The sequence below is a fragment of the Malaclemys terrapin genome, chromosome 8, assembly GCF_027887155.1.
Source record: "Malaclemys terrapin pileata isolate rMalTer1 chromosome 8, rMalTer1.hap1, whole genome shotgun sequence".
NCBI classification, from domain to species: Eukaryota; Metazoa; Chordata; order Testudines; family Emydidae; genus Malaclemys; species Malaclemys terrapin.
In genome coordinates this window covers 80514540-80529279 of record NC_071512.1, presented here as the reverse complement: position 1 = coordinate 80529279, position 14740 = coordinate 80514540, and the positions used below count along the sequence as shown (strand labels likewise).

The 14740-nt window shown below is 42.7% G+C and overlaps 1 long non-coding RNA gene across 1 annotated transcript; it reads right to left on the bottom strand.

Moving 5' to 3' along the window:
- Positions 1–827: 827 nt before the first annotated feature.
- LOC128842502 (uncharacterized) lies at positions 828–11637 on the bottom strand. Its single transcript, XR_008446013.1, has 3 exons — positions 11425–11637; positions 8266–8400; positions 828–980 (listed from the first exon to the last, which is right to left on the bottom strand). It is a non-coding gene; the product is annotated as an uncharacterized LOC128842502 (long non-coding RNA).
- Between the last annotated feature and the right edge of the window lie 3103 nt (positions 11638–14740).

The following is a 14740-nucleotide window of genomic DNA, read 5'->3' as shown; positions in this document are numbered from 1 at the left end:
AACTTGCAACATCATGATCTGTGATGTGACACTCCAGAAATGGCAAAGGATCACCCATTCTTTGGATAATGAAAACATCCATCGTTACATTAGATAGGATCGAATTATTTTATAAGGTATATAAACCCTCATGCTTCAGGTCATCAGCTAATCACTAGCAGGGGCTAGAGAGGAACTTTTCCGTATGCAAATTATTCCATAATTGTCCATTATGGGATTTCTTCCTGCTTCCACTGACATATACTTAGAAATATTGAAATATTGGCCAACATGGATACACATATATTCAGATTTTTTACAATTTTTTACAATTTTAATTAACTGACAGTTAGCTCAAGGTAGTTACCACATTTGGACTATGCCTGGACCAAACATTTGGGAATGTCCATGTTAGCTTTTACAAACATATTAAGTGAAAATCACTAGTGAAGACAAGCCCTTTTGGAGATGAGTATCTGGGCTCAGATGGACAATGGATCTGATTGGGTAGTGCAACTCCTATGTTTCTCAGATGTTTTTTATGGCATGAAATGAAAGTAAGAAATTGAATTGAACTCTTATTTGCTCTTCCAAATGTAAAGGCAATATAACTCCCCATTTTTATTTTGTCTGATGCATGTTGGTGGTTTTCTTCTCTTCTCTTGGGGATAGGTGAATGGGACAGAAGAGAGTGATTAGTACAATATCTGTGTAAGAAACAGAACGCTTGGATGCTGTATGCATATGTGTTATACATAAAGACCAGTAAAACAAAACAGACCATGGAGTTGGGGATTGTGTTTTACTTTTTATTTTTTAATTAATCTCTAGTCCTGGTGAGACAATGCCCTCAACCTAGGGAGGGAGCAACTCATAGCACTTTGCAACAATCTCTCTGGTGGATTCAAGAGCAGGCTTGATGGTTTCTGGAGGGAGCGAGGGCCACTCCTCCCAGTCTGGAAGAATAGTCATCACATTCTGAAGAAAAGCTGGAAAGACCCCTTTTGGGGAGGAATAAAGAGAAAAATTACAACCACAAAGCAACATTGACAGGTATCAACCCCCTCAAGTGCCCCTAGTTTTACCTGCATTCCACCTATTCAGCAGCACTTCATTTTGCCTCCTCATCCTACCTCTAAACTGGAGGGTACTACCAGCTCATCATTCTCAGAAGTATTTACATTCCTACTCCACAGAAGTTGTATGGGTAGAAAGTACATCACAGAGTCAGAGTAATCAGTTGTGATATTGTTCCTGGAAATATTTCCTAGAGTAGCATAAAAATGTAGCAGTCCCCACATGTATTGTGTCCATGGGGCAAGATAGAGCGTAACTATTGTTCCACAAAAAGCAACAGAGTCCTGTGGCACCTTATAGACTAACAGACGTATTGGAGCATACACTTTCGTGGGTGAATACCCACTTCGTCTGACACATGTAGTCTGACAAATTAGGTATTCACCCACAAAAGCTTATGCTCCAATACATCTGTTAGTCTGTAAGGTGCCACAGGACTCTTTGTTGCTTTTTACAGATCCAGACTAACATGGCTACCCCTCTGATATTGTTCCACAGACATCCCTGTCCTGGTTCTCCATTTAATAGAGTTGTTGTCTATCAGCTTAATGCTTTGGTTACACTGACATCTAGTGGATCGTCAAAATACACACACACACACAAAATTTCAATTATGTTTCCAAAATCTCACATTTACCCAACAGACCAAAACTGCTCCTTCAAGGATGCACTGATCTCTCATATAAATACTTATATAGTGGGACAGTTAAAAGTGATAGATCTGAGTTTTCATGTATCAATTGTGATTGGCTCTTCTTCTTCTTCTTCTTTATATATTACACAAGTACCTGGAACAGGGGCAGGCAAACTTTTTGGCCTGAGGGCTACATCAGAAATGGTATGGAGGGCCGCTTAGGGGAGGCTGTGCCTCCCCAGACAGCCAGGCGTGGCCCAACCCCTATCCGATCCCCCCTGCTTCTCGCCCGATGGCCTCCCTGGGACTCCTGCCCCATCCACCCCCATTCCCTGTCTCAACACCCCCCTCAGAACCCCTGCCCCATCCACCCCTCCCTGTCCCCCCACCCCTGAATGCCCCCGACACCCCATCCAACCTCCCCCTCCCTCCTTCCTGACTGCCCTCCTGGGACCCCTGCCCCATCCAACCACCCCTTCTCCCTGACCGCCCCCGGAATCCCTGCCCCTGACTGCCCCCCCACCGTCCCATCCAACCCCCCCTCTCCTTCCTGACTGTCCCCCGGAACCCCTGCCCCCACCGGTGGCTGGCAGTGCTTCAGCCGCGCCGCCCAGAGCACCAGGACATGCAGTCGTGCCGCCCGGCTGGAGCCAGCCACACCACCGCGCAGCACAGAGCACCAGGTCAGGTCACAGCTCTGCAGCGCTGCCACACAGAGCATTGTGCCAGTGGCACAGTGAGCTGAGGCTGCGGGGCAGGGGGAACAGCAGGGGAGGGGCTGGGGGCTAGCCTCAGGTCAGGGGCCGGGCAGGAGGGGCCCGCAGGCCGTAGTTTGCCCACTTCTGACCTAGAGGAACCAACTACAACTGGGGCTTCATTGCTTTGGCTGCTTTTCACACATAGTGTGAATAACAATCTTGCCCCAAAGAGCTCACAGCCTATATAATGTAATGAGTCACTTCACCTCCAACACATCTGTAACTTGGCTGCTTATGCTTCCTGAGTGCAAGAGGAGAGGTTGTTAACAGTGGGCCTGATCCACTGACTTCAGTGAGCTTTGGTTCAGGCTCATGTTGGCAGTGCTGTACGTTCCAAAGGAAATGTGGGGTGGGACCATGACTACCCACCAGTACTGCCACACAACAGTTAGCACTGGTTAGCTACAAGGGCAGCACGGGGCAGGAGCAGCTCTATGTTTTTTGCTGCCCCAAGCACGGCAGGCAGGCTGCCTTCGGCAGCATGCCTGCGGGTGGTCTGCAGGTCATGTGGATTCGGCTGCGTTTCTGCAGGTGATCTGCCGGTCCCGCACCTTCGGCATGCCTGTGCCGAATTGCTGCCGAATTGCGCTGGTGTCCAGAGCTGGTGCCCGGAGCTGGTGCCTGGAGCCGCCCCTGGCATGGGGTGGAGTGAAAGTTACACGTTTTGTATAGTAGACAGTGCTACTAAACATGGTCAACAATTCGTTTCATCAGTAGCTCTCAATGTACTTTACAAGGGAAGTCAGTATCAGTATCCCCATTTTACAGATTGGGAAACTGAGGAACAGAGCGATGACGTGATTTTCCCCAGCAGACCAGTGGCAGAACCAGGAATAGAACACAGGTCTCCTGAGGCTCCAGTCCAATGCTCTAACCGCTAGAACACACACCAAGCACTATGCACAGAACCTTACACCTCAATGAACATCCTTTAGTGCACTACGGGCACTTGACCCCTCATGCACACATGTTTATCAGTGCTCCACTGGCTTTCAAACCCAAAATGTAGCCCTTAAAGTAACATTTTCAGTCTGCAACTATGACACTAGGGTTGCCAACCCTTCAGGATTGTCCTGGAGTCTCCAGGACTTTACGATTAATCTTTAGTTAAATATTATGTCATGTGATGAAACCTCCAGGAATACGTCCAGCCAAAATTGACAACCCTACATGACACTGTTCTTTTAAATGCAAGTGTGATACTGAGGCAGTAAAGGTTAGACAACCAGCAGGCTAAATAACCCAAAATCAACCTTTAAGGACATATTAGGAAAGTATTGAAGTGGTAAACAGGGCCATTCCTTGTAGACAGTTATCCAACCCATGTTAAATGGATGAGATTTCTGTATTGTTAGAGAATTAGAGGTAAATACTAATTGTATTTGTCTGTGTTTATCTGTATCTTATTAGATGTTAACAATATAACCAGATTATCCTTTGGATGCTAATTCCCTTCCATGTCTTAATTACAATATATTATGCAAGACCAAAGATATAAGATATTGCAGGAAATAATATTACTTACATTGTCTTCATCTTAAATTGTCTGTTCCATAATGGAATGCCTTGATATTTTGAATGGATAATTGCCTTATGTTAATTAATACTACTAGTTTACCTACGTATACATAGGGAATAGGAGGTTTACTTCAAAGCAACAATGTATATTACCTACAAGGAATGCCTGCTGTATTATCAGCTGTCAAGAGGCTATCCTAGCCTGCCAGAGATCTATAAAAGAACTCTAGGGCCTGATCTGCTTGTACTTGGTCAGGGGAAGTTTAAGTTACAAGACTGAGGTCTCCAGCTCCAGTCTGGATTACCCTGCTATTTTTCATGGAAGAATTTAAACAGACTCTGCACATGGATTGCCTGTTTGGACTATAACCTAATGAACTGATTCTGGAAGGATTTTATACAACTCAGCAACTCACCATCTCTGCTATGAAACTGACCTAAGAACTTTATTTATACATATCTCTCCATATAATGATATTTAATTACAATACTCTCTCTCTTAGATAGTTAATAAGAATTGGTTGTAAGTGTGGATTTAGGTAAGATCTGAAATATACATTGACCTGGTGGGTAATGTGTCCAATATTTTAGGATTGATAGAACTTTACATATGTAATCCTCACCATATTTGACTTCGCTGTTTGGGTGGGAGCCCAGGGCTGGATTGTTTAGGAGAAACTGTATTTTTGGGCTTCTTGGTAACCAGTAAGATATTGCTGGCTTGGTGAATCTAAGTACTAAAATAAACCACAAGTTTGGGGGATCGTCCACCCCATTCTTTGCAGTTTGCCCTCATTGAGCATTCTCAGTGTGGCCCCTCTACCAACCATGCTCACAGCAAGTAAATCTGTTTCTAGAAGTGTCAGATTTTTAATCTAGTTCTTTGTGTTTTTCAGACAAACTTTAAACAAATGTCATCACTTTAATTTTATAAAAGTCTCAAAAGGTTCCCCCTACTACTTTCCAGTTATACTAGGAATCATTTTACTTTATACTAATATGCATAATAATCTTATGTCATTTGTTCTTGTCTGAATTGTACATCTTTATATTGCTAATGAGCCTGCTCCTGCAATGAGCTCTGTGCAGCTGGACCCCATTCAGAGCACCACTGATTTCAACAGGGCTTCAGACATGTGCAGAGGTCCACTTATATGGAGCTCATTGTAGAATCAAGGCCTGTACTAATGTTATGTTAACACAGAGTTTGATTTTGCATCTATCAACTGATCTCTTCCCTTTACTGTCTCATGGATGAGTTTTCATTTGCATGCTGTATTATAATATAATAGAAATGTGAGATGGAAAAGACCTATTTGATCATTGCCATCATCACTATTATTTTTAAGTGTCCCGCACAGCACTAGGTGCCCCAGACACAAAGGCATAGTCCTGCCCCAGAGTGCTTACAGCCTAAATTTGACATGCCAACAGTTGTGTCATAGAAGGACAAAAAAGGAAGATGAGGAGTGGAAGGACAGGAGTTATAATAACAACAGTGCGTGTTCATCCAGTCCATCTCCCTGTGAAGTCAGGATTGCTGCCTATAGTACATTTCTCAATCCGGTAAGGATAAAGCCTTTTCCTGTAGCCATATTGTAAGGTCTGAGGCCTTTGTCTGCAGGCATATTAGGAGAACAGAACGTCACCTCCTCGCATTCCATGTAAATTTCATTAAAACAATGTAATATCAGGCTGTTGAGAAGGCGATCCTGTCCTAACAGTATCCACCATCACCGGATAAAGATATAAATCTTAAGATGGTTAAAGAAAACTTTGTCTGATAGCATTCTGCTGACAAGAAATCACTTATCAACAGTTGTGATTGTAAAATCTATACTTCTATTGTTTTGCCTTTATGATCCCCACTTCTCTGTTGTTTATCTGTGTGGTTTCTGTCTGTTTGATTGTTTCTGTCTGTTGCATAACTAATTTTTCTAGGTGTAAATCAATGAAGGTGGTGGGGTATGATTGGTTAAATAATTGTTTTACAATATGTTAGGATTGGTTAGAAAATTATTTAGTAAAATTTAGTAAAATGATTGGTTAAGATATAGCTAAGCAGGACTCAAGTTTCACAATATAAACTTGAGTCCATAAGGAAGTTCTTGGGAACCAACTCCAGGACACAGCCCCAAGATCAGAGCTGCCAGACCTCAACACCCTTCCAACCACATTGTGCGGACCAGAAGCTGGAGTCCCCCAGATGACCTGACCCTGACTGGCCATCAAGAAAAGTCCATCTGCCTTATTGGGAGTGGTGAGCATTGTATGCTTAGCGTGTGCATTCAGTTTTGGTGATTGTTAATAAAGAGCGGTTAAGTAGGATATTACTGTATAAGGCTCTTTCACTGGTAAAAGACCTCACAAACCCACAGAGTGTAAGGTTACACCCTGAGCCTACGGAAGGGTAAGGGTGGGTGCCTAAATTAATAGGCTTATGCTTTGAGTCCACACAAGGGTAAAGGTGGGTGCCCTAGAGCATAAGGTTATGCTATAAGCCCTAGGAATGGGGTAAAGGTGGATGCCCTGAGAGTGTGCAAGGAACAGAGAATTTTGTGTGGGTAACAATCCTGCCACACCACTCTCATGTTCCTCTTCCCTCTACCAGAACAACTCCTACTGGAGAACAGTAGCTGGAACACTTGCAACTACAGTGGGGGCCAGGAGAAGTTTATGCTGCAAGAAGTAACATTATTTCCTACTCAGATATCCATGGCGTAACATTCTATACTTCAGGGGAGCGCCCAATAGCCCCCATATTCCTCATTTATATATAATTGTGATCTTGCATATAAAGCATGCCATGTAAGTTATCAGGGGAAAGGTTATGTCTGCTGAAAGTCATTGTTCTATCTAAATATGTATATCATTAGTGCATATGAAGTTATGAGATTGTGTTTTATGGTTTTGAGTAAAACATGCTGTAAGCTGGAGAATCGGCCAGATACTAGCTCCCCAGAGACAACAGCAAGGAAAGTAACCAACATCCGGGAGGATGTCAAACTATCAACAGCCATTGTCCAGCAAGGGAGTTACAATTCAATGACTCACCTGCAGAAGGCCACACCAAGGGAATTTCTCAACCCTTGCCTGAGGACTTAGCAATGCCCCCTAGACATGCCTGGACTTGTGTTCTCCAAGCACATGGACTAAGGGTATAAAACAGAACACAGTGACCCCATGCTTGGCCTTTTCTCCTCCCCCCACCTATGCTGCGATCAACGAGGACATTCAGAAGACTGAAGACTCCAACAGAGGAGACTGGCCCAGATTTCAAGGGTGAAACCTGTGTACTATAAACTGCAATATTCAGTGAGGTGAAAAAAACTATTTAATTTCGATGTTGCCCAGTCTAATAGGGTTGAGAGTTTAGACTGCGTGCTTATATTTTATTTGATTTTGGTAACCATTCTGACATTTTCAATATCATTTATAATCACTTAAAATGTATCTTTTGTAGTCAATAAACTTGTTTTACTGTTTATCTTTACCAGTGAGTTTGCCTGAAGTGTTTGGTAAATCTGCTCAGGTTAACAAAGGCTGGTGTATATCCACTTTCCATTGATGAAGTGGTGAACCAATTAATAAACTTGTACTGTTTGTCTTGAGCAGTGCAAGACGGTGTATTCCTGAGGTACAAGGCTGGGAGCTGCGGGGATTCAGCTAGCGCCTTTCTCTGTGTGATTTATGAGTGGCTCTGGGAGCATTCATACAATCTAGCTGAGGGTGGGGCTCCACATGCAGTTGTGCTGAGTGATAATCGTGCCTGGAGGGGTTTGCTGCTTGTCACTAGCAAAGCATTGTGAAAACAGCCCAGGCTGGAGAGTTCAGGGGGCACAGCAGTCCCACAGTCCCAGGCTACACCTGGGGGATCCTATCACACATGGTTTCTAGATGGAAGCACATTGTAGGGAACAGCTGTTGCCTGGCTCTCTCCTCTCCTATCCCCAAATTTCCATGGCGCCATAACTGCACAAAGCTCATACTCCCCCTTCCCATACTCCATTGTATGTAATGGAGCTGGCCCTACACCTTTTATGGCCTCTCACCTTGTTACCCCCAGGTTAGAGCCCCATCTGTTCATTTTGGCAGAGGGGAAAATATAGCCCTGTGCATTTTTATATATCTGCAGAAACAAATGGCCTGACCTGCATGACTAATAACTTTGATTATTAAAACGCAAATAATTTTAAATATCTGTTTTATTTTTCCACCGCTTATGTTGCTTGTTCAGTTTTTGTATTTCTCTCAACGAGGACAATGAAAATAAACTAGTCCATTTTTTACCAAATTTACCTTCAGATTTTCATGCACAGCGATTCTCAAACCCTGGTCCACGGACAACTTCTATTCTGCAGACTGCTGGCTGGCAGTCTGTGAACGGCCGGCTGGTCACAAGGGGGTGGCTTCCTCTCATCTCCAGCTGCTAAACTACATTAAAAGAAAATACTAATACTGTACAAAATTACTTTCTCAGTGTGACTCTTTCATGTAAGCAATTGCTGTAGTTGCCACCGGGATGTTATGTGATCATGGATGGGGAGAGGAGGCACAAATGGCAGGAACTGCAAAGAATGCGAGAACCCCTGCGCTAGTACAATGCTGGGGTTACAAACACTACAGAAAGTTTTGTTTTTTTAATCGGTTTCCACTGAAATTAAACTGAATCGAATGGTCTTAGCTGTTGTAAAAGCCTTGAGTCTCATGGCCTCCTGCTCTTCAGGTCATGCTCCCACTTCTAACACACACCAGAAGAAGGGCTGCTTATATTTATAAACATTTCAGTTATGAAGTACTTATAGTACAAATGTTTATAATTATTATTCAATGAATGTTGCTTTTTATGTGCCAGACCCTACATGCACTGCGGTTAATGGAAGGACTCTGGACACACTCCCGTAGACTTTAATGGATGGTGACCTATACACTTAAAAACAACTCTTTATGTATCTTTACACCCCTCATGCTCCTCTCAAAACTAAAAGGCACCTCTCCTGACCAAGGCCAACAAAACAAATTTTGAGTTTATCAGCCAAGCCATTTTGTATGTGGACAAAAAAGTTTTGAAAAGTGAATGTAAAGGAAGGTTTCAAAATACCATAGCTTTAAAACTTTTTGTCTGATTTTTTTTATCAGACTGCCCAGAAAAACTCTATTCTGGGATGAGACAAGAAATGCAAAATTTCAGGAAGATCAGTTTCTTCTTGGAAAAGTTAAGTGCAGGGAGTGGGGGAGAAGGAGGACTTGAATACTGTGCTGATAACAAGGGACTAGCTTTAATCTGTACTGATTTCCATTCATAGATCTCAGTTACTTTCAACCCCCATTTTTCTGAGTATTTAAAGCCCAGTCTTTCAAATAGGGTTGCCAGGTGTGCGGTTTCCAACCAAAATGTCCAATTGAAAAGGAAAACTGACAGACACTAAAAGTCTGGTTACCTGCAGTAACTGGCCTCTGCCACGGGGTGGGGGTGTGGGAAGAGCAGCAGCTGCTGCTGGAGCCTGGAGGAGCAGCCCTGCTTAGCAGCTGCCGCACTTCCCATCCCCCAGCCTGATGGAGAGAACTGGCTGACTCCTGGAGTCATCATAGTAGGTACCAGCAGGGATGCAGGAACAATTTGTATAGTGGGGGTGCTGAGAGCCATTGAATCAAACTGTAAACCCTGGATACTCTGGAAACCACTTCAAGCCAGGGGGTGCTGCAGCACCGCCCCACATCCCTAGTTCCAGCACCTATGGGTACCAGTGCCATCCGGGGGAGGGGAATGTAACCTGCCTGCCTTCCCCCCACCCCATTGTACCCTGATTTCCCCACCCCAGCCTCTCGCTCCAGTGACGGACCCTTCCCCCCACCCTGCTGTGCCCCAATTTCCCCACCCCCTCGTTCCAGGGACTGACCCCTGCCATACCCTGCTGTGCCCTGATGGGGAAGGGGGGCAGGCTCCTCCCAGCCCGGTTCTGTAGGTGGCAGGTGAGTCCCAGGAGATGGGGTAGCGAGCAACGGGGGGGGAGGGGATGGACAGGTGGAGCACGGGGCGGAACCTCAGAGGAAGAGGCGGGGCCTTGGTGGGGCAGGGGTGTTCAGGTTTCAGGGATTAGAAAGATGGCAACCCTACTTTTAAACACTGACTGTTACTTAAAATTAGCTATTAAATCCATATTTAGAGACATAAGTGGCCTGATCTGTAGAGGAAATGAGCAACCACAACTCCCATTTGATCAATGGCAGCTATAGGGACTCAACCCCTGAAAGTAGGACCACTTTTATCTATGTATTCAAGTTTGAGAACTTTAGCCTAACTGACTTTCAGAAAGTCTCAGAGTCACAGCACTAGGAATAAAACCCTGATCCTCTCACTCTCACTACACTATAGTCTCTACAGGAACATGCTGCCTCCTCTGAGGTTTGAAAAACAATGACACGTTATATTACAAAAAAATGTTTCAGCAAAATAGAGATAAACCAACAGTAGAAAAAGGGCTTGAAAGCAGTGTTCAATCAGCAAAGATACATACATTTGCTAAAGTGAAAGGTGATGGTAAAATGCCCTCAAGCAGAGTAAGTGCATACATACTCAGCAGCTTTCAGGCCCTGTCTTTATCAAGAACTGTTTTGCACAATGGCAACTTTGCTGAAAGCTTGTTTGGTTGGTTTTTTTGTTTTCTCCGCCCCTTCCTAGAATTCCACTTGTTTACTAGAAGAATGTAAACAAGACTGAATTGATTGTTTTGGTTACTTCCTTTTCCTGGAATTTACTTCCTATCGTAGTACCCCAGAATCTCCCTGTCCATAGGCAAAACAGTTTTACTAAGTTTAGCCAGTAATTACTGCTGCTGTGGTGTGGCTTACGTGAAACATATTTACCAAATTATTCTCCAACTAAAAATAACAATTTGTTGTTTATGCAACATGTCACATCCTATAATAGTCAACACCAAACTAATCTATATGAGCAAATCTCATATTTCTTTCCCCAGCATTTATAAATTGTCAGAAGGTGGTGGGGAACGGGATTTTAATAGTGGGAAATGATTTAAATGGGAGAGTAATTTGAGCTTGTCATTTTTTGGTTTGTTGTTAGTGAGTTATATTTAGATTATATTAATGCCTGCACTTTAGTTATATTTGGATATTAATGTATTTTAAGTTACACTAAAGGCACCTAGAATGTATGGAAATTTATATGTATGTATGTAAATAAATAAATTACATTAGGTATACAAATGAGACTGTTCTCTGTAGTCTTTTTCTTGGCTTTTCCCAATCTATCTTGTCATGAATTATCCTGATACTACTCTCTTGGAAGACAAACAACAGGATTTGACCCATATAAAACAGTGGATTTTGCAAAGTGGGGAGAGTGAATCTCTCCCATTCAGAGAGGATATGCCTCTGTGGAGCTCAAAAGCTTGTCTCTTTCATCAACAGAAGTTGGTCCAATAAACAATAACTCACCCACTTTGCCTCTCCCATTAGCTATAGCACATTTTAGCGCAATACAAGCCATCTGAACGGGTGAAATCTTGGTGATCTCTGAGAGGTGATGGGGATGAAACTGAAACAAAGTCCACTGTGACCCTCCAAACAATCAGATTCTCCAATCAGATTTGCGTATAACCACTTGCAACTATTGTAGGGACCAGTAGAATCTTATCCTGCGAGAAGTATCATTAGTTCCTACTCAGATATCCATGGATTCGGGATGGAAGCACGATGTGGGGAACTGCTGCTGCCTGGCTCTGTCCTCAAATATCCATAGAGCCCTAACTGCACAGAGCTCATACAATGGAGCGTGGGAAGAGGAAATATGTAATGGAGCTGGCCCTACACCTTTTATGGCCTCTCACCTTGTTACCCCCCAGGTCAGAGCCACATCTGTTCATTTTGGCAGAGGGGAAAATATAGTCCTATGCATGTTTATATATCAACAGAAACAAATGGCCTGACCTGTGTGACTAATAACTTTGATCATTATAACACAAAGAATTTTAAATATCTGTTTTAATTTTCCACTGCTCATGCTGCTTGTTTAGTTTTTGTATTTCTCTCAGTGGATATAATGAAAACAATCTAGTCACTTTTTAATTTCATGCACAGCAATTCTCAAATACTGGTCCTTAGACCACTGCTATTCTGCAGAGTGCTGGCTGGCAGTCTGTGAATGCGTGGCTGATCACAAGGGGGTGGCTTCCTCTCATCTCCAGCTGCTAAACTACATTAAAAGAAAATACTAATACTGTACATAAATACTTGCTCAGTGTGACTCTTTCATGTAAGCAATTGCTGTAGTTGCCACAGGGATGTTATGTGATCATGGAAGAGGAGAGGAGGCACAAATGGCAGGACCTGTGGTCCACACTATAAAGAATGCGAGAACCCCTGCGCTAGCACAATGCTGGGGTCACAAACACTGCAGAAAGTTTTGTTTTTTAAATCGGTTTCCATTGAAATTAAACTGAATTTAATGGTCTTAGCTTTTGTAAAAGCCTTGAGTCTCCTGGTCTCCTGCTCTTCAGGTCATGCCCACACTTCTCACACAGTCAGGAGCTGGGGTCAGAAGACAGGCTGCTTATGTTAATAAACATTTAAGTTATTAAAAAAACCCTTTCTACTGTAAATATTTATAACTATTATTCAATTAATGTTGCTTTTTATGTGCCAGATCCAACACACTGACGTTAACGGAAGGAATCTGGAAGCACTCCCATTGACTTTAATGGGTATTGGATGGTGACCTGTACACTTAAAAACAACTCTTTATATATCTTTTCTTCAATCATGTGCCTCCCAAAACTAAAAGGCATCTCTCCTCAGCAAGGCCCACAAAACAAATTTTGAGTTCATCAGCCAAGCCATTTTGGATGTGGAAAAGAAGTGCATGTTGGGGAAGTTTTCAAAATACCATAGCTTTAAAATGCTTTGACTGGTTTTGTTTTTTTTAATCAATCTTCCCAGAAAAATTCTATCCTGGAATGAGAGAAAGAATGCAAAATTTGAGGAAGATCAGTTACTTCTCAGAGAAGTTAGGTGTTGGGGCAGGACGAGGTAACTTGAATGCTGAGCTGATAATGAGGGGTTACCATCAATCTGTAGCCATTTCTATCCAGAGATCTCAGTTGCTTTCAGCCCCCATCTTAACTGAGTTTAAAGCTCAGTCTTTCAAACACTGGTACACAAAATCCATATGTAGAGGTATAAGTGGTCTGGTCCGTGGAGGCAACGAGCAACCACAACTCCCACTTGATCAATGGCAGCTATAGGGACTCAACCCCTGAAAGTAGGACCACTTTTATCTAGGTGCTCAAGTTTGAGAACTTCATAGATTCATAGATTCTAGGACTGGAAGGGACCTCGAGAGGTCATCGAGTCCAGTCCCCTACCCGCTTGGCAGGACCAAATACTGTCTAGACCATCCCTGATAGACATTTATCTAACCTACTCTTAAATATCTCCAGAGATGGAGATTCCACAACCTCCACAACTTGGCCTAACTGACTTTCAGAAAGTCTCAGGGTGACAGCACTAGGTATAGAAACCTGCTCCTCTCACTCTCTGTACACTATAGTCACTACAGGAGCATGCTGCCTCCTCTGAGGTTTGAAAGACAATCATGAACCAGTGACACATTACATTACTAAACATACTTTCAGCAAACTGGAGCTAAATCAACAGGAGAAAAGGGGTTTGAAAGGAGCATTCAATTAACAAAGATATAAACTTGCTAAAATAAAAGGTAAAGAATGGTAAATTGCATTCAAGCAGAGCAAGTACTTACATACACAGTAGCTTTCAGGTCCTGTTTTGCTCAATAACTGTTTTGTACGATAGCAACATTGTAAAAAAAAATGTTTTTTGTTGGTTTGTTTTCCCCTCCCCTTCCTGGAATCCCACTATAGAAAGGATATAAACAAGAATGAGTTGATTGTTTTGGTTACTTCCTCCTCCTGGAATTTGCTCCCTGTCATAGTGCTCTAGAATCTGTCTGCCCATGGGTAAAGGGAAGGTAAAACAGTTTTACTGAGTTTAGCCAGTAATCACCGCTGCTGTAGGTGGGTAAGCACCATAAGTGCAACAGGTTTACAAACTTATTCTCCAACTAAAAAAAAATCAATTTGTTGTTTATACAACATGTTAAATCCTATAATGGCCAACACCAAACTAATCTGTATGAGCAAACTTCATTTCCCCCCCACGTATTTGAATATTGTCAAGAGGTGGTGGGAGGAAGGAGTTTAACAGTGGAAAATTGTTGAAGTGGTAGAGCAATTTGAGCTTGTCATTGTCTTGATTTGTTGGCAGTGAGCTATATTTATATTATATTTATTACTGCACTTAAGTTATATCTGGATATTAATGTATTTTAAAGTTACGTTAAAGGCACCTCGAGTGTATGGATAGGTATATAAATCTAAATGAATTTTATATATATATATATATATATATATATATATATATATATATAAATGGACTATTCGCTGTAGTCTTTTTCAAGGCCTTTCCCAATGTACTTTGCCATGAATTATTCTGTGTAATCCTTCTGCCCGTATGAGTTGGCAGCAACAAGGGCCGGGTTCAGTATCTAGGGGTTCCATGTCAATAACACAATGCAAAATCAGCTTGAGCCCCCACCCAGTGACCTGGGACAATTACATACCAGCCCCAGGTGCCTCTAAGAGGCAAAGCTTCCCCTCTCGCAAGCATGGAGTCTGAGTGTAGCAAAATCCTTTTAATAAAGGAGAGAAATAATGCGGCATTATGTTGGGGAAACACC